Source organism: Piliocolobus tephrosceles, chromosome 12 (genome assembly GCF_002776525.5).
Source record: "Piliocolobus tephrosceles isolate RC106 chromosome 12, ASM277652v3, whole genome shotgun sequence".
NCBI classification, from domain to species: Eukaryota; Metazoa; Chordata; class Mammalia; order Primates; family Cercopithecidae; genus Piliocolobus; species Piliocolobus tephrosceles.
The window spans coordinates 120,997,976-121,024,546 of NC_045445.1; positions in this window are offsets into that span (position 1 = coordinate 120,997,976).

Genomic DNA, 26,571 nt, shown 5'->3' on the forward strand with positions numbered 1-26,571 from the left:
TGTATGATGGATTACATTTATTGATTTGTGTATGTTGAACCAGCCCTGCATCCATGAAGCCCACTTGATCATGGTGGATAAGCTTTTTGATGTGCTGCTGGATTCGGTTTGCCAGTATTTTATTGAGGATTTTTGCATCAATGTTCATCAGGGATATTTCTTACTTTAGAGATGATATTTCAATGTGCCCTAGATTATGAGAAATCTAGCAAATTTAGTGGTGTGTCCCATGAACTTTCCAGGGATTATATGTTCATATTTTGGCATCCAGGGCTCTGGCTGCTTCCTGGCCACCCAGGTTCAATTAGCATAATCAATGTAATAACCAGAGTGATGGTTTGTGGGACATGAATGAAATTACAGTCCCTGTGTATTATATTTCAAGCAAGTGCATAAGGGTTTATATGGTCCTTATGCAAGACGTAATATGTACTGTTTCTCTTGCCCCAAAAAAGCAAATGACTTTGGATTTTGTTTGCTAATTTGCACTGAAAAGAAAGTGTTTGCTGGATTAGTAACTCTGTACCAGTTGCCAGTATCAATGTCAATATGTTCTAGTAAAAGTACGTTAATTGGAGTAACAACTGGCATCACCCTATGATTAAATTTATAATGATTTACAGTCATTCCTTGAGACTCATGTGTCTTCTGCACTGCACAGTATGTGAGTGAAGTGAAAAGCACTGGCACTGTATCTTTAAAGATTTTTAAGGTAGTACTAATCTCTGAAATCCTCTAGTGATATGGTAATGTTTTGGCTTACTATTTTGGAAGAGCACTTTCCTGTTCTTCAAATTGCCACCTCACATTTTTGGGACAAGGTTTTGCTTTATCATCCAGGATGCAGTGCAGTGGTTCCATGATAGCTTACTGCAGCATGAAACCCCTGGGCTCAAGTGATCCTCCTGCCTCAGCCCCCCAAGTATGGGAGTATGGGTGCATGCCACCACACCTAACTAACTTTTTAGATTTTTTGTGGAGACTAGGTTTCCCTTTGTTACCCAGGCTGGTTTTGAACTCTTGGCTTCAAGCAATCCTCTCACCTTGGCCTCTTAAAGTGCTAGTATTATAGGCATATGCCACCCTGCCCAGCTCCTTCTTTCCTTAATTACTCTCACCTCATGTGGTCAGGAACCAATATGGGGCATGTGCTAGTTGCTTCATTAATCTTTTGCCAATATGAACTCAGTAACTAAGGAAATAACCACACGATAAGTCTGTGGTCTCTGTGAAACCACTATTGATGGAGTTAGTCCAGGACTCATTCTCTATCTGAATTCCCTAAGCTGCCACTTGACGAGTAGATCAAAGTGGGAGTCAAAATCGCCATGTATTAAAAACAATTCATAGGTAGTATCTAGTGATCCCCCAAATTTTAAGGTATTTTCTTTTTGATGGGACCCATACATGCTATTAAATGGCTGTCATTCCCCTAGGATGAGGTTCAGAGGTGTCACTGTAATCATTTCTGGCTGCATTCTAGGGACATCTTTGAATGCGACTTAGCCTCCCCATCAGTCAAGGCACTCGGGGTCTCTAAACTGACTTGAGTCAAGCTTCTTCTCACTATGTAAAGAATTTGAAATATTACCAGAGGGTTAGTATAAAACACCATGAAGGAGGCTATTTCCCTGACTCCTTCATGGGACTAGCAAAGGGGGTGCCCCATTTACTCAGCCCACGGCTCTCAACTCCTCATGGGAGGGAGCATGTGGGTGAATGAGGCAGGAACTGGTGTACATGAGTGCTGGAGTCAGCTGGCTACTTTGGCGCCAGCAGGAGCAAAATCCACTCACTCGAACCCATTGTGTTCTACTCCTCGTGGGAGCAGGTGTGCAGGTGAATGGGTGCAGGAGCTGGCATAAGTGCTTTTGAGCTCCAGCAGAAGCCAACTTCATGCTGGCCTCGTGGCAGCCTCTGGTGGGGATGTGCCCATGACCCCTGAAGCCCCAGAAGGAGTGTCATAGTGCTCTTTTGGCTCTGCTGTCTGCAGATGGCTTAAGTGTTAACAGCTCAGTGGACCCTCTGCCTTTTCGTGTGAGGTGGCTGCCTTCGGCCAGCGAGAGCAAAGGGTCAATGTGCCAGCCTTTTGCATCTGCACTCGTGGCACCTGAGCTCCTGTCTGGTGTCCAGGAGAAACGAGGTCACATGAATGAATTGAAGGATGGTAAATGTGGGGCACTGTATTGCCAGTGGAAGTGGCTCTCAAAGGGAAGGGGAGCTGCAAAGGGGATGGGGCAGGAAGGTAATCTTCCCCCGAAGTCTGACCATCTCTGGCCAGATTCTTCTCCAAAGTTATGCTTTCAAGCTGCCCCTCTGAAGTCAAACCGCTTCTCTCTGATATCCAACCTCTTCTCTCCGATGTCCAACCATAGTCTCCAACATCTAGCTGCTTCTCCTCTCTGCCAGCTGAGTACTGGGGTTTTTATAAGCCCAGGATGGGGGACAGGGCAGGCCACGGGTAGTTTTGAAAAAGGCAATATTCAAGTGGGAAAACAAGGATGCAAGTTCTCACTTTGGGCCATGGTTTCAGGCTTGAGGGTGGGGTTTTGTTGGGGACCCGCACTTATCTGCCTGGAATTTCTTTGCCTCTTGCCTCTCTCACTGTATCAAATATACCATTTCATGAGTCCACCATAATTTAGGCTGCAGCAATGTTTTATCTTTATTTAGCAACCTGAGGTTGTTAGTTCTTTGTGAGTCCATGAATCAATAGAAACATCGGTTGCATGAGAACATGCATTACTTACTTTCATTGCTCAACTCAGTTATTTCACTGGGAAGGAGGAGGAACACAGGAACATATTGTGATCATGTTATTGTTGCCTATTAATGTATTCATTCAACAAATATTTATTGAACTTCTACTACACATCAGACACTGTTCTAGATACTAGAGATACAGCAGTGACAAAATCAGGAAAAATACATTTGCTCTCCTATGCAGCTTTCATAATGGTAGGTGAAGACCAGCAACAGCCAAGATAAATAGGTAAAATATATTGTATGTTAGATGGCAATAATACAAATAAAAACAAAGCACACAAGGGGGACAGAGATGATGGAAGTGACAGGTCGGGGGCTGCATAATAGCAATTTTAAGTAGACTGACTATTTGATTGAAGACCTGAAGGAGGTAATGGGGTGAACTCTGCAGGTGTCTGGGGTCAGGACAATCAAGACAGAGAAAGCAGAAAGTGTTCGTGTCTGGGGGAGGAACCATGCCAGGTATGTTTGAGGAACAGAGAAGACTAATAAGTGATGCAAAAATGATTGAGAAATATATTGTAGATTAAATAGTGTTAGCAAAGCTTAAAGTTAGCACTAGGAGAATTAAAAACAACTTATACTTTTTTCATCATGCAGTGAGTTAAAATAAATGAGTTTTCCATAATTACTAGAAAAGCAGCAAGGAAATTTCTAATGATATGGGGGAAATACTCACAAAATGACCTGAATATACAACTCTATATATTATATGACCCCAAATCTATAAAATTATATATCATTTTCAAATGAAATAAACCAGGAGGGAAATTCCGCAAAAGATTTTTCTGAGTTGTAGTATTTGAGAAATATATTTTTCCCTCCTTATTCTTTTTGTATACACTGTTTTTTCTTTGTTTGTTTGTTTTGTTTTGCATTGTTTTGTCTTCTCTAAAGGAGCTGTATTTTTAAAAAATAGCAATTAAGAGCTAAGAATTTATATCAGACAAATCTCAGTTGAAGTGCTGGATGTATTTACTTACCAACAGTGTTATGTAGGACAAGTGACCTTAGCAGTGTCCAAATATATGAAATAGGGATAAGAATGATTATTATTTTATCTTATTTTATTTATTTATTTATTTATTTTTAGACAGAGTCTCGCTCTGTCACCCAGGCCGGAGTGCAGTGGCATGATCTCAGCTTACTGCAAGCTCCGCCTCCCAGGTTCACACCATTCTCCTGCCTCAGCCTCCTGAGTAGCTGGGACTACAGGCGCCCGCCACCACGCCCAGCTATTTTTTTTTGTATTTTTAGTAGAGACGGGGTTTCACTGTGTTAGTGAAGTCTCAATGTTAGGTCTCAATCTCTTGACCTCGTGATCCGCCCGCCTTGGCCTCCCAAAGTGCTGGGATTCCAGACGTGAGCCACCGCATCCAGCCAAGAATAATGATCTTATAGGGTTGTTTTAGATTATTAAATGTGGTAATGTTGATAAAGGTGTTAGTATAGTATCTGATCTCTCATAAATCCTCAATAAATGGTAACTAGTCATTATTCATCAACAGTATAGCTTTTGTAATCAGATAATTTTTTAAGGGACAGAAAGAGATAAAACCCATCAACTAACACATATATATGTTAAATGATAACCTCTCCTCTGTGAACTTTAAAACAGTAATATTTCAGAGGATTTCTACTTAGAATTCCCTTCACAGTCACTGCTTCTTTAGCAGTTCAAGGAAGATTCTCATTCTGGGTGCTAAGAGTATAAATAAGAGAAGAGATTGATTGTAGTTTCAATAAATGCATTATTTCTCATTTTAAAAGTTCTACATAGCTGCTATAAACAATTTGGATCAGATATGTTATATGAGAAAAAATAAAGCCAGTGATAATCAGATAACCGCTACAATCTGTATGTTTCCTTCCAATATTTTACATTATGTCTTGAAAATCTGAAAAATGTTTATATATGTATGCATGATTTAATACAAAATAACACTTTTGACCTTTAGTTTTTCATAACTTAAATAACAATATGAATATTTTGTCTATGTTAAAGAGAATTTTAAAACACACTAAATAAAATGTATTTAGGTTTAAATGTTAAACATACTAAATAAAATGTACTTAAGTTTACATTTTCAATAAAATTAGAGAAATGAATCATATATTATAAAATGACCAATTCTTCTTCAAAAATTGCTCTTGTATCACCAGACTGAAACAACATTCAAGACAAAATTTAATTAAATGTGCTTTTTACTGAAATAAACAAGAACCACTACATAATGAACATTTTAATTCACTACATTTTCTTCTAAAACATTTTAAAATGCTAAACATATAAGCAGTGGCAGTGCACTAATCAACAATAATTATAATCCTATTCATTGTTTTAAAGTGCTTATTCCTAGGCCATTCAAGACTGTTAGTGTATTTTCAATCTAATGTGCCAAGGTCAAATGCACTCTAGAGATATTTCTTAATGGAATTCTTAGGCAAGTTCATGCTATTGTACAGTAGACTAAACAATTTGATGAGTAGCACATTTACAATACATATTATGTAATTTCAGAGAGCTTTGGAAATGAAGAGGCACCTTCTAAATGCTAAATACTCTCTTTGGTCATTCCTCCTGAAAAAAGATGGAAAAAATAATTTGCTGACTTTTCTTCAGTGAGACCAAGTATAGATTAATTGTAAGTGTAAATTTCATTCTTTCAGTAATTGTATCAGTAGGCTTAAAAGTATGTAGAAAAACATTCAAATGGACTGTGAGGAAAACAAGATAGAATGGCTGGAAGAACTTTGCTGTCATTAATTTGTTAACAAATTAATCAGTATTATTAATATAATAATTACATAATAATTATTAATAATATTTATATTAATTTTATAATTAATAATAATAATTATTAATATAATAACAAATCAGTATTATTAAATCATGTTATAAAAGGCAAGCCATTCATTAATTAACTTATGAATGTAACATAAAATTTCAGAAGAATTTATTTTATCTTATTAAAATAAACGAGATTTTAAAAAGCTATTAAGTATATTTTAAATAATGCCATATTTTAAATAATGTTGCCCTCAGCCATTTTAATGTTGTGCCAGGAATACTCTACTATTTATCAAATTGAATTTTGATGTTGAACACAGTTATCACTCTCTTTTAAAATAATTTTCTTCCTTAAATTCTCTCATTTACTGAGTTTTTCTCATGTTTCTCCATTTATTTGTTCAGTGCTTCTTTCCACATCTTATTTTTGGACTCCCCTCACTTTCCTAACATATTATTGGTGGTTTTTAAAAAACAATATTCTCTTTGTATTCCTTAAGCCTCTCACTCAAATATTGGTGTGGAATATCCTTATTTTGTTTTCCAAGTAAATGTAGATAATAACTTAATGCTAGTCTTTTATTCTAGACTCATTCCAATGGCCTATTTCTAATTCCCACCTCATTTTATCCTTGCCCAGTTAGTACACTACTAAGTTTCAAAAATCCTTCTAAAGCATCTCATAAATCTGGTCTGTCTTCTCCAATATCTACTGCTGTAACCGTAAGTAAAATAAAGAAGACATGGGCCAGGCACTGGGGCTCATAGCTGTAATCTCAGTCCTTTTGGAAGGCCAAGGTAGAAAGATTACTTGAAGCCAGGAGTTTGAGACCAGCCTGGGCAATATAACAAGACTCTGTCTCTACAACAACAAAATAATAAGTAAAAGTATTTTAAAATGAGCTGGGCATGGTGGAACATGCCTGTAGTCCCAGCTACTTAGGAGGCTGAGGCAAGAGGATTGCTTTAGTCAGGAGTTTGAGGTTACAGTGAGCTATGGTCACGCTACTGCACTCCAGCCTGGGTGTCAGAGCAAGACTCTGTCTCTCTATTAAAAAAAAAAAAAAAAAAAAAAAAAAAAGGCCAGGTGCCGTGGCTCATGCCTGTAATACTAACACTTTGGGAGGCCAAAGCAGATGGATCACAAGGTTGGGAGTTTGAGACCAGTCTGGCCACCATAGTAAAAGCTCACCTCTACTGAAAATACAAAAAATTAGCCAGGTATGGTGGTGTGCACCTGTAATCCCAGCTACTCGGGAGGCTGAGGCAGGAGAATCGTGTGAACCTGGGAGACGGAAGTCGCAGTGAGCTGAGATCACGCCATTGCACACCAGCCCGGGTGACAGTGCGAGACTCAGTCTCAAAAAAACAAACAAACAAAAAGCAATCAGATCTATTGCTTTAGACAATAGCCAAAAGACTTTCTGCAGTGATAAAGATATTCTATATCTCTTTTGTTCAATACAGTAGCCATTAGGGGAGTTATTGAACACTTGTAATGTGATTAGTGCAATTGACGAATTTACCTTTAGCTTATTTAATTTTAATTAACTTTAATTTAAATTTGAATAAGCACATATGGCTACTAGCTACTGTATTGGACAGCATAGCCCTAGAATATTTTGTGTAGTTTGAATTGATCTCAGATATTCCAGGATGAAGACCTTCCAATCTTTCTTAAAAAGCCTCAAAAAACTGTAGACTTTATTTCACTGCTTAGGGACTATTAATGTCTATTCCTATGCTGCTACTTAGTTCATATTCCATAGGTTCGCATGTAAGGTCCACTTTGATCAGGTTCAATCACACTTTTTCAGTCAAGTTTTTATTAATGTAATTCTTATGTACTCTAATCCACACAAATTAAATTATTTTTGTTATGAGTCCATAGCTTATACTTTCTCTGCACTCATAATTTCACTCATCTAGAAATCCTTTGCCCAAACTGCATTTTCAAATCATCTTAGCTGTTAAGTTTCAGTTTAAGTTGCCACTTATTTCCCGAAGCCTTTCCAATTTCCCCTGCTTAAGCAAACTCCCCTTGCACTGAATCATTCCAGTTATGTATCTTTATTTCCTCCTGACATATATTTATCATTATATAATTTTATAAGCTCTTTGAGGTCATGTTCCATATCTGATTTATGCCGTAATCTTTAGCCTTTGATCCACTGTCTGGCACATAGAACATCCAAAATAACTGGTTATCAAATGAATGGATTAAATAATAACTGAGTGAATGTGGACACTTGAATTTGAAACTTTTATCATCATTATCAGAACAATCCAAGTGAAGGTAATTAAGCCATTAGATAAATATGAATTTAGACATAGGTGTATCCTATGTATGGAGACATGTTATATACGTACTCCCAAATAGGCAAGTAATCTCTTCTGTTATAGCTTAATGGTTTGCATACTTCACACAAATGGTTGACATTTTTATATGCATATACAACACTTATACATTGTTGTCTTTTACTTCCTGTAAAAAGTATATAAATTATATTTTTGAGTTTTCTAGATAATTGACTCTGTTTTTTTACTTCCCACATGCAAAGCAATCTTATATACTACAAAATAAAATGTTGTGTAAAAATATTTATTTTAAACCAGAATATTTTGTTAAATTGAAAAGATTTTTCTCCACCATGAGCATTTGTTTGCCATCTGTATACAGTCCATGCAAACTGCTCATTACTATTAAGGAAACTTGAATAGCGGACATCCTATTCCTTGGAACTATTGGATTATGGCAGTTACTGATGAATTTAAAATCTTGGCCAGTTGTGTTGGCTCATACTTATAATTCAGGCACTTTGGGAGGCCTAAGTGGGAAGAATGCTTGAGCCCAGGAGCTCAAGGCTGCAGTGAGCTATGACTGTGCCACTGCACTCCAGCCTAGATGACAGAGTGAGGCCCTGTATCACAAAAATAATTTTTTTAAAAATCTGATACTGTGTTTAGTATTTTGTGAACTCTCTATTGAGATCCTGAGAAGTTCATTATTTCCAAAGAAGCATTAATCCTAAATAGCAAATAGGTATATTAATAGTATGAACACAATCCCAATGATCTATATACAACATTTTTCAGTAACAAACATTGCCTTATTTTGTTACAAAAATCAATAATTTCCCCGTAAATAGGATTAAATGACAAACTGCAGTAAGGATGGCATGAAACAGGGTTCAATTGTTAAAGAAGGACCAACTATGACAAGGCTTACAAATCTACAGTTCATTGCAGTAAAGGGCTATAATAAGGCAACAACATTTAGTCAGGATATGGATCACAGCCAAAGGCACTTTCAGAGTAAGGGTTTGGAGAAGTCAGGCATAAGCTCCTACTGTCTTTTTGCAAAGACCACACCAATATGCACCTTTATTCTCAGACCAGGAGCAAACTTTTTTCTCATGAGTAATCACCTATATGTGCACATAAAATCACAGAACAAGAGTCCCAAATGGAGTCTCAGTCAGGATTTCTTATATTCTGATTTTCATGTAGACGTATTTCTGCAACATAACCAGCCCCAATGACAGAGCCCTCCAATTCATTCATGAAGATCAGGTGCAAATCATCAACCTCAGTTTATCAATAAATAATGTTGACATGCAAATCACCCCTAGAACTCCTTAGACCCATAGTTATAAAGCAATACTAGTAGTCAGTATAGTTTGTGCCTTCGCAATGATCAGCGCTGTGCAAGTACTGTTCTTATTTTAGTAAAACAACTGAGAACAATTCCAGATCTGTGGGAATTAACTCTCACATCACAGAAACCAAATAACAGGAGCTATTTCTTGCAACACATAAAAGTGACAAAGGATTAGTATTCAAAATATGTAAGAGCCACTTGTAAATTAAAGAGACAGAACAATGAAAAGGAAGAGAAAATACAAATATTAAACACACACACATACACACAAACTCATTAATGATTTAGGAATGGTGTTAAAAATATAACACTCACCAGATTGCCAATTTTTTCCAAAGTCTGTAGAAGAGTTTCAGTAAGAATCTGGGAAGTCCAAAGCCCTCAATATGCTGCCATGGTAGTGGAAGATGGTACAGACACTTAAAAGAGCAGTTTGGCAAGCTTTACAATAATTAAGGATGTTTATACCTTAAGATTAACTACTCAATTTGCAGGAATGTATCTTAGAGAAACTAGAAAATGTAACATGGGGAAACACTTGCACAATTATTTAAAACAACACTGTTCATAATCATGAAAAATTAGAAGCAATATACTGCCTATATATAGAAAAGTAGATCAATAAATTATATATTTATTCAATGAAGTACTCAGTACAAGTTGAAGTAAATGAGTAGGTACTTATGTATTAAGAGTCAGGATTGCTATGTTATACAACTCCTGAACTGTGTATGTGTTATTAACACTAACATTTAAAAACATAAAGTTGAGAGAAACTCAAGTTTCAGAAAGATACAATAATATTACATCACTTATATGAAGCTTCAAAAGACAAAAATGTATAACACATTATTTGTGGATCCTTACAAATGTAAGGAAATAGAAAACTTAGAAAATATGTATACAACTTTCTGGATAGTGAGTACCTTTGGGGAGAAAGTTAAGAAGTGTTGTCAGCTAGAGGTCCAAAAAGATTTATTTCTTTGAAAACAAGGACTTAGAGTAAATGTGACACAATGCTAACTAAACTGTTTGGAAAATAAAGTCTGTGCCTCCTAGAATTTGGGTTATAGGTGGACAAATGAAAGATTTGCATCTCAAAAAAAAATTCTACGAAATAGACAGGGAGACCATAGCTGTCAAACTGCACACTCATCAAAAATAGAAATAATTTTTTTTTAGTGGAAAAACAATCTAAAATGGATTAAACATGGACTTTATGTAAGGGAACTTGCCTGCATTTCCTCTGAAAAGTGTTGGATCCTTCCTAAGATTATTGCCTAGTTGAAGAATATGACCCTAGCCTAAAAATAGGAACTGAGGAAATTGTCTTAAACTGCCAGCCAGAGTAGAGATATTTGCAAAGTTAGGAGTGATGAACTTAAATGGCTCCAGTTGGAATAGTTCTCAATCATTCTCACAAACACAGAAAAGCACTCTATGTAATAATAATTGATATAAAGAATCTGCCATACCTAGAGGAAATCATAAAGGAAAGACATCTGCCATTTAAGCAAAATTTTTATTGATCTTATAGGCTGCCCATTTGGGAACAAGAGTGAAGAAAGAAACAGAAATTTAAGGCAGAGTAGAGATGATAAAGATGAAGAACCGCATAATATCCAAGAGTGATATAGGACTGGACTGAGAAAAAGAATCATCTCCTAATTAAATAACACAATGGCATTTTGATAATTATAATAAACTGGACATTTTAATTGTAAAAATGAGACTGTTTATGACTAAATGTGGCCAAAGATCTTTTTATTATTTAATAGTAATCATAAATGTTGTAAGATCTATTGGGGGAATCCGCCATCAATATTTCAACATAGGTTCTTTCTATTTTCCATAAGTGTTGGCCAGCTGAGAAATAAAGAGAGACAGTACCAAGAGAGGAATTCTACAGCTGAGCCACCAGGAGTGACATCACATATCGGTAGGACTGTGACACCTGCCTGAGCCTCAAAACCAGCACGTTTTTATTAAGGATTTCAAAAGAGGAGGGGGTGTAAGAACGAGGAGTAGGTACAAAGATCACATGCTTCAAAGGGTAAAAAGCAGAACTACTAATAAGGGTCTAACAAAGATCACATGCTTCTGAGGGAACAGGACAAAGGGCAAAAGCAGAACGACTGATAAGGATCCAACAAAGATCACAAGGCAAAAGGCAAAAGCAGAACTACTGATAAGGGTCTATGTTCAGCAGTGCATGTATTGTCTTGATAAACATCTTAAATAATAGAAAACAGGGTTCGAGAGCAGAGAACTGGTCTGACCACAAATTTACCAGGGTGGAGTTTTTCCCCACCCTAGTAAGTCTGAGGGTATTGCAGGAGGCCAGGGCCTATCTCAGTCCTTATTTCAACCATATAAGACAGATATTCCCAGAGTGGCCATTTATAGACCTCCCCCCAGGAATGCATTCCTTTCCCAGGGTATTAATATTAATATTCCTTGCTAGGAAAAGAATTTAGTGATATCTTCCCTACTTGCACATCCATTTATAGGCTCTCTGCAAGAAGAAAAATATGGCTCTTTTTGCCCTACCCCAAAGGCAACCTTATGGTTGTCTTCCCTTGTTCCCTAAAATTCACTGTTATTCTGTTCTTTTTCAAGGTGCACTGATTTCATATTGTTCATACACACATGTTTTACAATCAATTTGTACAGCTAACACAGTTATCACAGTGGTCCAGAAGTGATGCACATCCTAAGCTTATGAAGATAACAGGATTAAGAGATTAAAGTAAAGACAGGCATAAGAAAATTTAAAAGTATTATTTGGGAACTGATAAATGTCCATGAAATCTTCACAATTTATGTTCTTCTGCCACAGCTCCAGCTGATCCCTCCGTTTGGGGTCCCTGACTTCCCACAACAAAGATCTGCCTGAAATTTCATTTTAGGCCATGGAAGAAACAGCCCTATAGCTGGTGTAAAGGGTCAGTGAGATGAACAGACATTTTGTATTTATGCCTTAAAAGATGTTATTTGTACATTAAAAGGAGTAATTATTATTTTACATAAAATAAACAGGGCACAAAGAAACATATATTCCATATAGAAGTTGAAATACAGACTTTAATCTACTCTTTGATCATTTTCAGGTATCATTATAATAAACTAGGAGAGGAAGGTTGAATTTCATGATTATACCATCAACTACTTGATAGATCTAATTAGAATTTCCACAGTTTTTCCTATTTTTCTGCTAATTATTATTTAATACACATTCCAATCCTGTATATTTGTTTTGAGATAAACATCTAGAAAATGCAACACTGGAAACATAAAAAAGAATTAGGGAATCATTCAATCATTCATGTAACATAGAGACAATGTGTTGGCTGAGCTTGTTTATTTATTTATTTATTTAATTTATTGGTCTGAATTGTTTAGATAAATTCCTTCATCCCTAATGTTTGAGGCTCTTTAAGTGAGAAACCATAATGATTAATGCAATAATTCTCAGGGTAAACTTCAATAATTATCACATGAGCCTGATGCAGAAATAATACTTATTTGAGTTATTTGGTTGATGCAATATTGACTGCAAAAGGGTCTGTTACATATAATATTAGGTGATAGCTTAGTAATCTTGATATCTAAGTGATCTCTATATCTCTATCAATTTGGGAAATATGAAGAATATAAGGTCATAACATTGATAACTATTAGCATGATAGGACATATCAACAGCTCAATTAACCCAGAACATATGTTCTAACTATAGGATTGAATTATTAGCAGTAGAATGATCTATACCAAAATATCAACATGGGTTCTCAAACTGGGGACCAGTAAAAGCATTTTATGTCTCATCTTGTTGCACATACTGCCCTGTTCTTCTCCTTTTAAAGACATGCTTCAAGACTGGGGCTTAGCCCAGGAGGGTCCTTGGTTTTGCCTAGGTAAGAATTTAAGGATAAACTGGTGGTATGAGACAGAATCTTTTTTTAAATGATACTGCTCCTGGTGAGGCAGGGCTAAGTCAAAGGCAGTGTGCCCAGAGTACACAACATACTGGCTATTGTTAATTTTGTTTATATCCACCTAAACTCACTTTCATTTACATGCAAATTAAGGAGTGGATCAATGCAAATTGTGCGACTGGTTATTTAGAACATACTTGGAAGGGGATGATAACTTCCAGGTTGTTGCCATGAAAAGGGGTGTAACTTCTGGGTTGTTAGGGCATTTGTAAACTGTCATGGCACTGGCAGTAGTGTCTTATGCTAAAAAGCAATGAGGGCAGCTAGTTATCCCTTTTGTCACCATCTACTGGTTCCTGCTGATTTCTTTACTTTATCCTGTCTGGACCAGATCCTACTTTGCATCTACCCATTCCAGCAGGAACCAGTAGATCATGCACTCTTATCAGTATCACTTTCCCGTATATTATGTATACACACGTATTTTATTTTTAAATTTCATACTTGTGCCAATGTTCCATTGTACCATTAATTACAAAATATATGCAAATATTAGAAATGTAAAAGTTTTGAAATTAAGATCAAATAAGCAGTATTTCCACAAAGATGTTTTGCAAGAGTGTTCAGCCAGGCTAAACTTCATTAGATTCTGGCTTTGAAATTCTTAACTTCTGTTTGAAACAAAACAAAACAAAATTCTTAACTTCTGCTTGAAGTAAAAAAAAAAAATTCTTAACTTCTGTTTGAAGCAATATGTATATATATATATATATATATATATATATATATATATACACACACACACACACACACACACACACATGATGCCATTAGTGCTTTAGTACGTGCTGCTCTTAGAAAATGTCATTTTGGAAGTCTGATGATTGTGGAATTTTGTAACCAGAGGAATGCATGTCATGGAAATTAGCAGTTCTTCAAAAATAATCCAAGTAGCTGATTATACACTCAGGCATAAATCAAGCAAATATTGAATACAAACATATGGAAGGATAGGATAGTGTTAGTGATATGTATTGGAAAAGAAAATATTAAAACAGTTACCTGCCTTTAAGATGTAGAAGTGAACACTTTTATAGTGCATTTGTGGGATAGACACATAGGGAATCTTCAATTACACTAGCATTATTCTAAAAATTAATTTTCAAGACAAAAGAAAGGTAGAGCCATTGACTTCTGCATAAAGGAGGCTTTCCTATCCTCTGAAAGTAGGATGGCAATACACTATAATTAACACCTTGTTCAGATGAATGCTCATGGCAAACAGAAGAGTCTGTAACATAGAGGAAGTAGACAGAGAGAAACTTGTCCTGGGTAACCAGACACATGGATTCACATAAATCATGTTGAATTACTCACGCGTTTGTATAAACATGTACAGTGACTATTGAGAATAACCATGGTTGTTCAGCTTTTGATTAAGTGTAGAGACTGAAAATTCCCTCACTAGAAATTTCATCATAAAAGATAGCGGCCTTTGCAGTACAAATTTGCAAGGAAAGTGAAAAAAAAAAAAAGGGAAAATAATTATAAGACACTAAAGCAATGTGAAAAAAATAAAGATTGTGAATAGGTCCTATACATAATCACTTCTCTGGGTTATTACTGGAGAAGGTTCTGAGCTATTTATTGAAGAGAGTTTGGAAGTTAAAATAAAAATCTGACTGCAGCATTCTGCAGTATTCCTGGAACCACAGCTTCAAAAGAAGTAAATCTGCACTCCAGAATGAAGAATGCTATGTGGACAGGTAATCTAAGGTAGACATCAGCAAATTCCAGTAGTGGGTCAAATTGAGTCCATTGCCTGTTTTTGTAAGTAAAATTTCATTGGAACAGAGCCACTTCCATTTATTTATGTGTTGTCTGTGACTGCTTTCACAACAGAGTAGCAGACCTGACTTGCTACAATACAATTCGTATGTCCTGTGAAGGCTAAAATATTTGCTCTCTTGTCTTTTACAGAAAAAATTATAATTTATAATCCTCTGGAGAAAAAAAAATGCTATTAAAATAGTCTCTGAAAAGACCTGTAATTAGAATCAACATATTTAATTATTAAATATACATATTTGCCTTATAGAAAAATAATTTCATATGCATTTAAACATTTTCTTGATATCCTGAATTTATGTTATATATGTGTGTGTGTGTAGACCTATTTGGTAGATAACATAGAATTCATTCCAGAATGTACCTTTGGGCATTCTCCATCAGTCATCTGGGGTTTCTTTATTCTGTTTGAAAAGAAATTTTGTCTCCAGCAATATACCATTTTGATGTTTCTTCAGACACCAGATCTAGAATATATGTAATAAAATTGAAAATTTCTATTAAGATTCTTGAAGGTAGAGAAGTAGACTAAATAAGAAACAACATTTCCAAAAGCTTGCATTAGCTGTTTTTGCCCTGGGCTGTTGTGCTATTTATCACACATGAATGACCTGCAAAGGGCACAGAACACCATACACCATTCAGTTCACCTTTTATTTCAAAAGTAGAGTTTATCTCATGAGAATATCTCAAATCATTTATCTGGACATTTCATTTTTATATTGGAGCTTCTGCTGTCTCCTTAATAAAATGTTCCTATATACCACTACTTTGCATCTCTCTTCAAGTCAGAATGTCTTTGCATAAATGTCCTTGTCTTTTAATGCTGTTTTATGTCAATAGACCAGAATGATCTTTTTCACAACAATTTTCTCTGTACTAGCTGTTACCAAAATGTCAGGAATTGGTTCTAGGTCCTGTTGCTTGCTAAACAGAAAGCTAATCACTGAGACAATGAGTATTTCCAGGGAAGAAGGCTTTATTTTGGTGCTGCAGCTGAGTAGAATGGTAGATAAATGATATGGGTGGGCTGTGTCCCTACCCAAATCTCATCTTTAATTGTAGCTCCCATAATTCCCACATGTTGTGGGAGGGACCTGGTGGGAGAGAATTGAATCATGGGGGCGGTTTCTCTCATACTGTTCTTGTGATAGTGGATATGTCTCACAAGAGCTGATGGTTTTATAAGGGGTTTCCCTTTTGGCTTGGCTCTCATTCTCTCTTGTCTGCCACTATGTGAGATGTGGCTTTCACCTTCTGCCATGATTATGAGGCCTCCCCAGTCATGTGGAACTATAAGTCCATTAAACCTCTTTTTCTTTATAAATTACCCAGTCTCGGGTATGTCTTTATTAGCACTGTGAAAACGGGCTAATACCAGGTAGTGGGGCACTGCTGTAAAGATACCTGAAAATGTGGAAGTGACTTTGGAACTGGGTAACACGCAGAGGTACGGACAGTTTGGAGGGCTCAGAAGAAGATAGAAGGATGTGGGAAAGTTTGGAACTTCCTAGATACTTGTTGAATGACTTTCACCAAAATTCTGATAGTGATACGGACAATGAGGCCCAGGCTGAGGTGATCTCAGATGGAGATGAGGAACTTGTTAGGAACTGGAGTAAAGGTCACTCTTGCTATACAAAGAGACTGGTATATTTTTGCCCCTGCCCTAGAGATACAGGAAACTTTGAACTTGAGAGAGATGATTTGGGGTATCTGGCAGAAGAAATTTCTAAGTGTCAAAGCATTCAAGAGGAAGCAGAGCAAAAAAGTTTGGAAAATTTGCAACCTGAGGATGCAACAGAAAAGTAAAACTCATTTTCTGGGGAAAACTTCAAGCAGGCTGCAGAAATTTGCATAAGTAATAAGTATTCCAATGTTAATCACCAAAACAATGGGGAAAATGTCTCCAGGGCGTGTCAGAGACCTTCACAGCAGCCCCTCCCATCACAAGACCAGAGGCCTAGGAAGGAAAAATGGTTTCATGGGAAAGATGGTTTCCTGGACTGGGTCCAGGGCCCTCCTGCTGTGTGCAGCCTAGGGACTTGATGCCCTGTGTCCTATCCACTCCAGACATGGCTAAAAGGGGTCAAGGTATAGCTTGATCCATGGCTTCAGAAGGTGCAAGCCCCAAGCCTTGGCAGCTTCCATGTGGTGTTGAACCTGCAGGTGCACAGAAGTCAAGGATTGAAGTTTGGGAACCTTCACCTAGCTTTCAAAGGACGTATGGAAATGCCTGGATTTGTAGCTGCAGGGGTGGGGTCCTCATGGAGAACCTCTGGTGGGGCAGTGTGGAAGAGAAATGTGGAATTGGAGCCCCCACACAGAGTCCCCACAGGGACACTGCCTACTGGAGCTGTGAGAAGAGGGCAACCATCCTCCAGACCCCGGCATGGTAGATCCACCTACAGCTGGCACTGTACACCTAGAAAAGCTGCAAACACTCAAAACCAGCTCATGAAAGCAGCCAGGAGAAGAGCTGTACCCTACAAAGCCATGGGGTGGAACTGCCCAAGGCCATGGGATCCCACCTCTTGCATCAGTGCACCTTGAATGTGAGACATGGAGTCACAGGAGATTATTTCAGAACTTTAAGATTTGACTACTTCGCTGGATTTCAGACTTGAGTGGGGCCTGCAGCCCTTTTGCTTTGGCCAACTTCTCCCATTTGGAATGGCTGTATTTACCCAATGCCTGTACCCCCATTGTATCTAGGAAGTAACTAACTTGCTTTTGATTTTACAGGCTCATAGGCAGAAGGGACTTGTTTTGTCTCAGATGAGACTTTGGACTGTGGACTTTTGAGTTAATGCTGAAATGAGTTAAGACTTTGGGGGACTGTCGAAAAGGCATGATTGGCTTTGAAATGTGAGGACATGAGATTTGGGAAAGGCCAGGGTTGGAATGATATGGTTTGGCTGTTTCCCCACCCAAATCTCATTTTGAATTGTAGCTTCCAGAATTCCTGTGTGTTGTGGGAGGGACCTGGTGGGAGATAATTGAATCATGGCGGCAGTTTCCTCCACACTGTTCTCATGGTAGTAAGTCTCATGAGATCTGATGGTTTTATAAGGGGTTTCCTCTTTCACTGGCTCTCATGTCTCTTGCCTGCTGCTATGTAAGACATTCTTTTCACCTTCTGCCGTGATTGTGAGGCCTCCCCAGCCACGTGGAAATATGAGTCCATTAAACGTCTTTTTCTTTATAAATTACCCAGGCTAAGGTATATCTTTATCAGCAGCATGAAAATTGACTAATACAATAAGTCTGAAGTCCATCTCCCCAAATTTTAGTATAATCATAGTCTAATTTTAGTCTCAAAACCACCTAAAATTAGGGTTTTATATAGCAGGGAAGAAATGTAACCATGTGTGTAAGAAAGCATGAATTAGGGTAAGGGAGGAGAGGAGTTCGTTGGCAAGAAACAGGTGGTCAATGAGGAAGTCATGATGGGTGAGGGGTCTGGTATTTCATTGTCCCGATGCAGTGACTTAGTGAGTTTCAGTCCCTTGATACTCTTGGGGAGGCCTGAGTGTTGGTTTCCTGAGAAAGAAACTCAGATAAGACAAATATAACTTTCTGAAGTTTTGAGACTGGGAAGGTAAATTTATATGTTTATTCAAAGGAAACAATAAATATCAGTTCTATGAGACAATTGTACTGGTTTCAGGTGCATTATTTTCAGGAATCAAGTTCTGAATAGATAACATTTCTGTGTGATTGAGGGGAGTGGATATATATATAGTGTCAATAATAAACAACTTTGACAATAAATTTGTAACTTTTCTGTCCAGGTCTTCCTTCAGTTCAGTTTTAGAAATTTATTCATTTCACGTGCTGTTTGTAATAGATTATCTAAAAATGAATGTGCCACTAGTAGAGATGACTTTATAACACTTTTATATGAGTTAATATCATAAATTAGAGTGGTCCTGAGGAACTGGTAGGTGTTATAGCAGTAGTGTTTCAACAACAATGGATACAAATGGCAGAATTAAGTCCAGGGTACAATGTGGAGCAGGGGGATAATGGGTACTGAGATGGATGGATAGCACAGAAAAGCTAAAGTATTTAGTAAAAATGATACACATAATCTTCCCTACTTTATGATTCTGTCTAGGGCCAGGTCTGCTCAGCAACTCAGTATGCTGACTTTATTTGCTACAAGAGAAACAGAGAGAAGACAAGAAAGAGGAGGAAGAGGAAAAGGAGGAGGAGGAAGAAGAGGAGGAGAAAAGAGAAGAAACTCTATGCCTGAGTACTTGCTCACTGCTTTAGGAATTTTTAACCAATGGATCCAAATTACTATATCCTATCCTGAGACTGTGTTTTTGCTACCCCCACCCCTCCGCCACTGACCACATATTATCTTCTGTCTATTGTTTAATGAAGAACTTCTTCAGAAGGGTGTTCTTTTAAATGTAACTGATATGGGAGTGCTGGGAAGGGAAGAACGTGGTCCCTTTAAATGATACGGAATGGGAGAAGGGAAGTGCTGGGTAGAGGAAGTCATAGTCCCTGGCTAGGGCTCTACTACCACGGACTTGGTGAGGACAGGAATTTCTGTTTTCCTGCCCAAATGTTGCATTTTCCAAGACCACCCTGGCCTGCCATGCCCCCATCCTGGGCCTATAAAACCCAAGACCCTAGCAAGGCAGAGACACAAGCTGCTGGACATGAAGAGGAGCAGATCGGAGGGAGAAGACACAAGCAGCTGGATGTCGAGAGTACGTCGAGAGGAGCATGCCCGCGAAAGAGCACACTGACAGACGCCAGCATATGGGCAGACCATCAATGGGCGGCATGAGGCAGAGTTTGGCCGGGGCAGTTGGAGGAGTGCCAGGGTCGCAGAGCAGCCTGACTCCCGGGAAAACCATCTCCCTTCTGACTCAACCATCTGCTGAGAGCTGCTTCTACTCAATAAAACTTTGCATTCATTCTCCAAGCCTAGTGTGATATGATTCTTCTGGTGCACCAAGGCAAGAAACCCTGGGATACAGAAATCCCTCTGTCCTTGTGATAAGGAACGGGGTCTAATCGAGCCGACTAACACAAGCTGCCTACAGATGGCTAAACTAAAAGCACCCTGTAACACATGCCCACCGGGGTTTCAGGAGCTGTAAACATTCACACCAAGACACTGCCTTGGGGTTGGAGCCCCACAACCTGCCCGTCTGTATGCTCCCCTAGAGGTTTGAGCAGCGGGCCACTGAAGAAGTGAGCCACGCCCCCTATCTCGTGGCGATGGGGACAAGGGAACCTTTCCTGTGTCATAATTACTTTGCCAGAATGACTTCTGGCAAAGTTATTCTAATTCTCAAAATTATTGGCTTCAGGCTGCAAAATTTCCCATTAACATGTACAAAATGTGTATACTAACATAGAATGCCATAGGCCCTTGGAAGTGTTTATGCACATGATGATTAAACAAAAGGATGAGATAAGTTAACTGGCATCGTAACAAAAAGCACGAAATCAGGGAGACAATAAGTAGTTAGCTACATTTTGTAATTTTTTTTTTTTTAATTTAGGCTAAAAACTGATTTGGCTGTCTGTAGTAATGAAATAATCTCCTCACCACCAACCCACCCTAATAACCGTTAAATATTTATTTCAAGTTGGATAACATTTCTAGGAAATGGATAAGTCTCATGAAATGGAAGGTATTGGTCTTAAAAAGAGGAATATTTTACTTATTTATTTGCACATATATGTCACAGCCTTGGGTAACAGAGGTTCAGTACTACCCTGCAGCTAATCATTGACCCAAAGTAGCAGCTTTGTCCATCAATAAGGCAACATGGTAGTAATGGTCCTTGGCATACAAGATGACTATAGTGGTAGAAAAAGAAATAGAGCAGGTGTTTTAAAATCTTCAGAGAGGATGTACTTGATAACAAACATGCTAATATAAATTGTCCTATTATAGGCTGTTCTTTGTTGTCACAGAGAAAAGTCTGCTATTTATGCCTACTGAGAACAATGCTTAGTTGTGCTTTTAGCTATGCTATTTTATCTGAACAGTTCTTTCCTTCTCTTCCCCATTTTTGTAATGAAGTCTTAGCAACAAATTGACATTATTAACTCACCGTGCCTTGAGAGCAATTACTATGAATTCAAATGCATATTTCCTCAATTTAACATAAAAATGAGAAATACACAAAATGATTATATTTCATTATGCAAATTTATTTTTCTTTCTCGCTAAAAAGATTTGGTTATCGCCTCTGCTTCAAATGAAACACAAATGAGGCATGAGATCTCCTGTCGCTTTTTCACAGTTGAAAACAACATTGAGTATTAACACAGTCATTAATATTATATAAAAGCTCTAATTCAGTCAGTTATTGATTTGTGTGGTGCCACAAAATAAAGAAATAATAACTATTTAAAACGGCTTGTAGCAGAACTGTGATAAAAACCACTTTAGACTACTGGCTTGAGCTAAACATACTAAAGATTTATTTGATTAACAATATAATCAACAGGTATTAGCTACATGTTGAGGAATTTGAGCTGCTTTTTATGTTGCTACATGGTTAATAAAACAAGCAGTTTTATTATGTACAGTTCCATTATTCTCCTTTTCTGATAAAACACTGTCATGAAGTCAACTATAAACTTAAAATTTATACCGGAAAACTTCAAAGCCACTGTTCCTTAGATGTGACCCAAAGTCATAACCCAGGAATTTATATAAAGAATCTATCCACATGAATCTGTTATTTACATAATTTTAAATTGGTATATTTTTCAGTTCTCACACTGCTATAAAGAACTTCCCGAGGCTGGGCACGGTGGCTCACACCTGTAATCCCAGCAATTTGGGAGGCTGAGGCAGGTGGATTGCTTGAGCCCAGGAGTTTGAGACCAGCCTTGGAAACATGGCAAAACCCTGTCTCTATTAAAAAAAAAAAAATTTAAAAATTTGCCAGGCATGATGGCGCATGCCTGTAATCCCAGCTACTCAGGAAGCTGAGGTGGAAAGATCACTTGAGCCTGGGAGTTGGATGTTGCAGTGAGCTGAGATCACACCCTTGCACTCCAGGTTGGGCAACTAAGTGAGACTCTGTCTCAAAACAAAACAAAACAAACCAATCCAAGAACTACCTGAAACTGAGTAATTTATAAAGAAAAGAGGTTTAACTGGCTTATAGTTCTACAGCCTGTACTGGAAGCATGGCTAAGGAGGCCTCAGGAAACTTACAATTAGGTGGAAGGTGAAGGGGAAGCAGGCACATCCTACAGGGATGGAGTGGGAGGAAGAGAGAGCGAAGGGGAAGGTGCTACACACTTTTTTTTTTTTTTTTTATACTTTAAGTTCTAGGGTACATGTGCATAACGTGCAGGTTTGTTACATATGTATACATGTGCCATGTTGGTGTGCTGCACCCATCAACTCGTCAGCACCCATCAATTCATCATTTATATCAGGTATAACTCCCCAATGCAATCCCTCCCCCCTCCCCCCTCCCCATGATAGGCCCCAGTGTGTGATGTTCCCCTTCCCGAGTCCAAGTGAGCTCATTGTTCAGTTCCCACCTATGAGTGAGAACATGCGGTGTTTGGTTTTCTCTTCTTGTGATAGTTTGCTAAGAATGATGGTTTCCAGCTGCATCCATGTCCCTACAAAGGACGCAAACTCATCCTTTTTTATGGCTGCATAGTATTCCATGGTGTATATGTGCCACATTTTCTTAATCCAGTCTGTCACTGATGGACATTTGGGTTGATTCCAAGTCCTTGCTATTGTGAATAGTGCCGCAATAAACATACGTGTGCATGTGTCTTTGTAGTAGCATAATTTATAATCCTTAAACAACCAGATTTCAGGAGAACTCACTCACTGTCATGAGAACAGCAAAGAGGAAGTCAGCCGCCATGATCCAATCACCTCCCACCAGGCCCTTCCTTCAACAGTGGGGATTGCAATTTGACATGAGATTTGTGCAGGAACACAAATCCAAACCATATCATGTCGGCCGGGCGCGGTGGCTCACTCCTGTAATTCCAGCACTTTGGGAGGCCGAGGAGGATGGATCAAGAGGTCAGGAGATCAAGACCATCCTGGCTAACACGGTGAAACCCTGTCTCTTCTAAAACAATACAAAGAAAAAAAAAAAAAAAAGCCGGGTGTGGTGGCGGGCGCCTGTAGTCCCAGCTACTCAGGAGGCTGAGGCAGGAGAATGGCATGAACCCTGGAGGCAGAACTGGCAGTGAGCAGAGATCACACCACTGCACTCCAGGCTGGGCAACAGAGCAAGACTCTGTCTCAAAAAATAAAGAAAGAAAGAAAAGAAAAAGAAAAATGTCACTGTCTTCAAAACGTGATCTTTTAAAAAAGTTATATACTGAAATTTTAATTTCAAATTTTTGTGAACCAATTTTTATTTACATTTATTTTAAATTAATGAAATTTGTTAGAATTCATAGTTTTGTGAACATTCTCTCAGTCTTCTATATACAGTTTGCTCTTCCATTGTAATACAATAGCATTGAATTTCTAATAAGAAACAACATATTGAAAAATAATTACCTTACTAAGCATATCAAATGAGCAAATGCAATGCCTTTGAATTTAGGTATGTGTATTTTTTCCTTTGTCAAATATAGATAGCATTGTAAAATTGTCTTGGTATGGCAATATGAGATCACTTCGGATATTGTGGTAGACTAGTGGTTCTCAAACAGGAGTAATTTTGCCTCCAGGGGATATTTGGCAGTGTCTGGGGACATTTTTGGTTGTCACAAGTTGGGGAAATATGCTCCTGGCATCTAGCAGGTAGAAGCCAGAGATGCTTCCAAACATCGTATGATGCACAGGATATCTCCCTACAACAGATAATTATCCAGCTCAAAATGTCAATAGTGTTGCTTAATTGTGGGTTAAAAAAGCCTGTGGTAGAGCAATACTGAACAACAGAAATATAGTGTGAGTCACTAAGTAGAGCCACATATGTAACTTAAAATTTTCTATTAACCGGCTGGGTTCAGTGGCTCACACCTGTAATCCCAGCACTTTGGGAGGCTGAGGCGGGTGGATTACGAGGTCAGGAGATCGAGACCATTCTGGCTAACATGGTGAAATTCTGTCTCTACTAAAAACACAAAAAATTAGCCAGGCATGGTGTCAGGCACCTGTAGTCCCAGCTACTTGGGAGGCTGAGGCAGGAGAATGGCGTGAACCCGAGAGGCGGAGCTTGCAGTGAGCTGAGATTGTGCCACTGCATTCCAGCCTGGGAGACAGAGCAAGTCTTCATCTTAAAAAAAAAAAATTATATTAACCACATTAAAATAATTTTTTAAAAGGTGAAATTATTTTAATGATATATTTTATCTAACCCAATATATGCAGCATATTATCTCAATATACATTCAATGTATTAAATATGTATTTTACAATTTTAATACTTTCAGAAATCCAAGCTACCTGTGGTTGCTCACACCTGTAATCACAGTGCTTTGGGAGGACAAGGAGGGAAAATTGCTTCAGATCAGGAGTATGAGACCAGCCGGGGCAACATAGTGACACCCTGCCTCTACTAAAAATAATAATGATGATAAATATTTTTAAACAAGAAAGCCAGTGTGTATTTTACATGTACAGCACATCTGAATTCAGACTAGCCATATTTCAAGTTCTCAATAGTCACCTGTAGCTAGTGCATTTTATTTACCAAAAAAAAATGGACGACATTTTATTTACCAAATAGATAGTTTTAGCAACAACTTGCTATATTCCTACTTTTAGGAAGCTTGCCTATATTCCTACATTTACCACTATTCACCCATATGTCACATATAGTAAAAAAGATAATAAAGATAATAATGGTCTAAATGAGTTATATCATCAAGTGTGACTAGTGTATTTTGTGTATCAAAGGATCTTATTAAAATTAACACTTTACTGTTAATGTTAAATCTTATGATTAACAGTATCACCTTTTATGAGGTCTAGTTACAAAGTCAGGAGGCATATTAAGGGAATGTAGTACAACATCTATTTCAGTTCAGCAATTCTCAAGCTTACAATATCACAACTTTTGGATTATAGCTTCCTTATTACAGCCCAAAGTCAGTTTGATAAGACTAAAGAAGGGAGGTTGCTTTTCTGGAACTCCTGGCCTCAAGCAATCCTCCCACTTCAGCCTCCCAAAGCATAGGGGAGTTTGCTTCTCTAAGAGTAATCCTAAATATTACTTTTAATTTACTTGAAGCAATTCTTGTAAATTAAGATATATTTAAGTCGACTTCTCTCTTTTAATGTTAAGTAAACTGTTCCTAACTGGCTGTGGTTTGCTGCCATTTAACGTGACACTGGAGTGCTCAGTTGTGTTTTCCTCAGGACAATGAGTCTGTGATTGGTGGCTTAGACACGACACTATTAGGTCAAAATACTCCCAATTTTTTTTAGCACAATTATTATGTAATTAACTTTGCTCCAGGCAATCAGGCAATAAATTTGAGTTATTGGATGAATGATCAGACAGTGCTAACCGGAATTCTGATGGAAGATTATAGAAAGTTGGATGGATGTTCACCTTTCCTTACCCTTTTTCCCCCAAAAAAATTAATATAAGGTTATCATAAATATAAAAGAAACATAACAGATATCATTATAATTGCTACTTTAAAGGAATAAAACACCTTCAAAATAGTATTTTGCTTTGCAGAAAACATAAGCACATTTTTGAAATGATTGATTATTATTGAAAACTCTTATACTACTATATATGGTATCTAGGATGAATTTGAAAAGTACATACTAGTTCATTAGGTAACTTATTCTAATTTTCGTGGTCTTTCTCCCATGGAATATTTCTCAAAGGACCAGGAATTATGGGGAATTTCTGTTTCTGCTTTGAAAAGGCAGCACTAACACTTGCAAATTTGAGATGTACCTGATATAACAACAAAGTCTTTCAATTTCTCTAAAACACATTAAGAAAGTTCTCAACTCACAAAAGATGAGAATCTTAGAATTGAAAAGAACAGATTGTCAAATGAAACATGATAGTAGGTGGTAGAATTTGTTTAAATATAGATATCTACTCTTCAATAATTGTTGCTAAAAATGCACCATCTGCTTTAAAACAATAATCATTTGTGGCATATCCTGTTAATATACTCATGCAAAGGAATAAATTTATTTTTGAAAATTCAATTACTTAGACTCATTGATTAAGCATATTTGGCCAGTGTGTTAGGGTAGTATTAGAAAAATTCCAGTGAGATACATGGTATGTCTTTCTGCCAGGTGGTCTTGTAAGATCTGGTTAGGAATGACTACCTCATTCCCTCAGAATCATTTGGTGCCAAGATATAAGAAATGTCTTGTAAAGGAGAATAAATGATATGAGGCATATTATTGGTCAAATGGATGCCTTAATGTTTAGAATACTCTGGGGGAGACGTATTGTGTTGGAGCTTAGCAAATATCTGCTAAGTAGTCTCTGTATATCCATAGTGTTCTTTACTAGAAAAAATGAAATGGTTTCTGTTTTATAAGTATGTAATCAAGAAGAATGGAATAGATGATATTAATTTGCTTTATATTCTAAAAATAATAT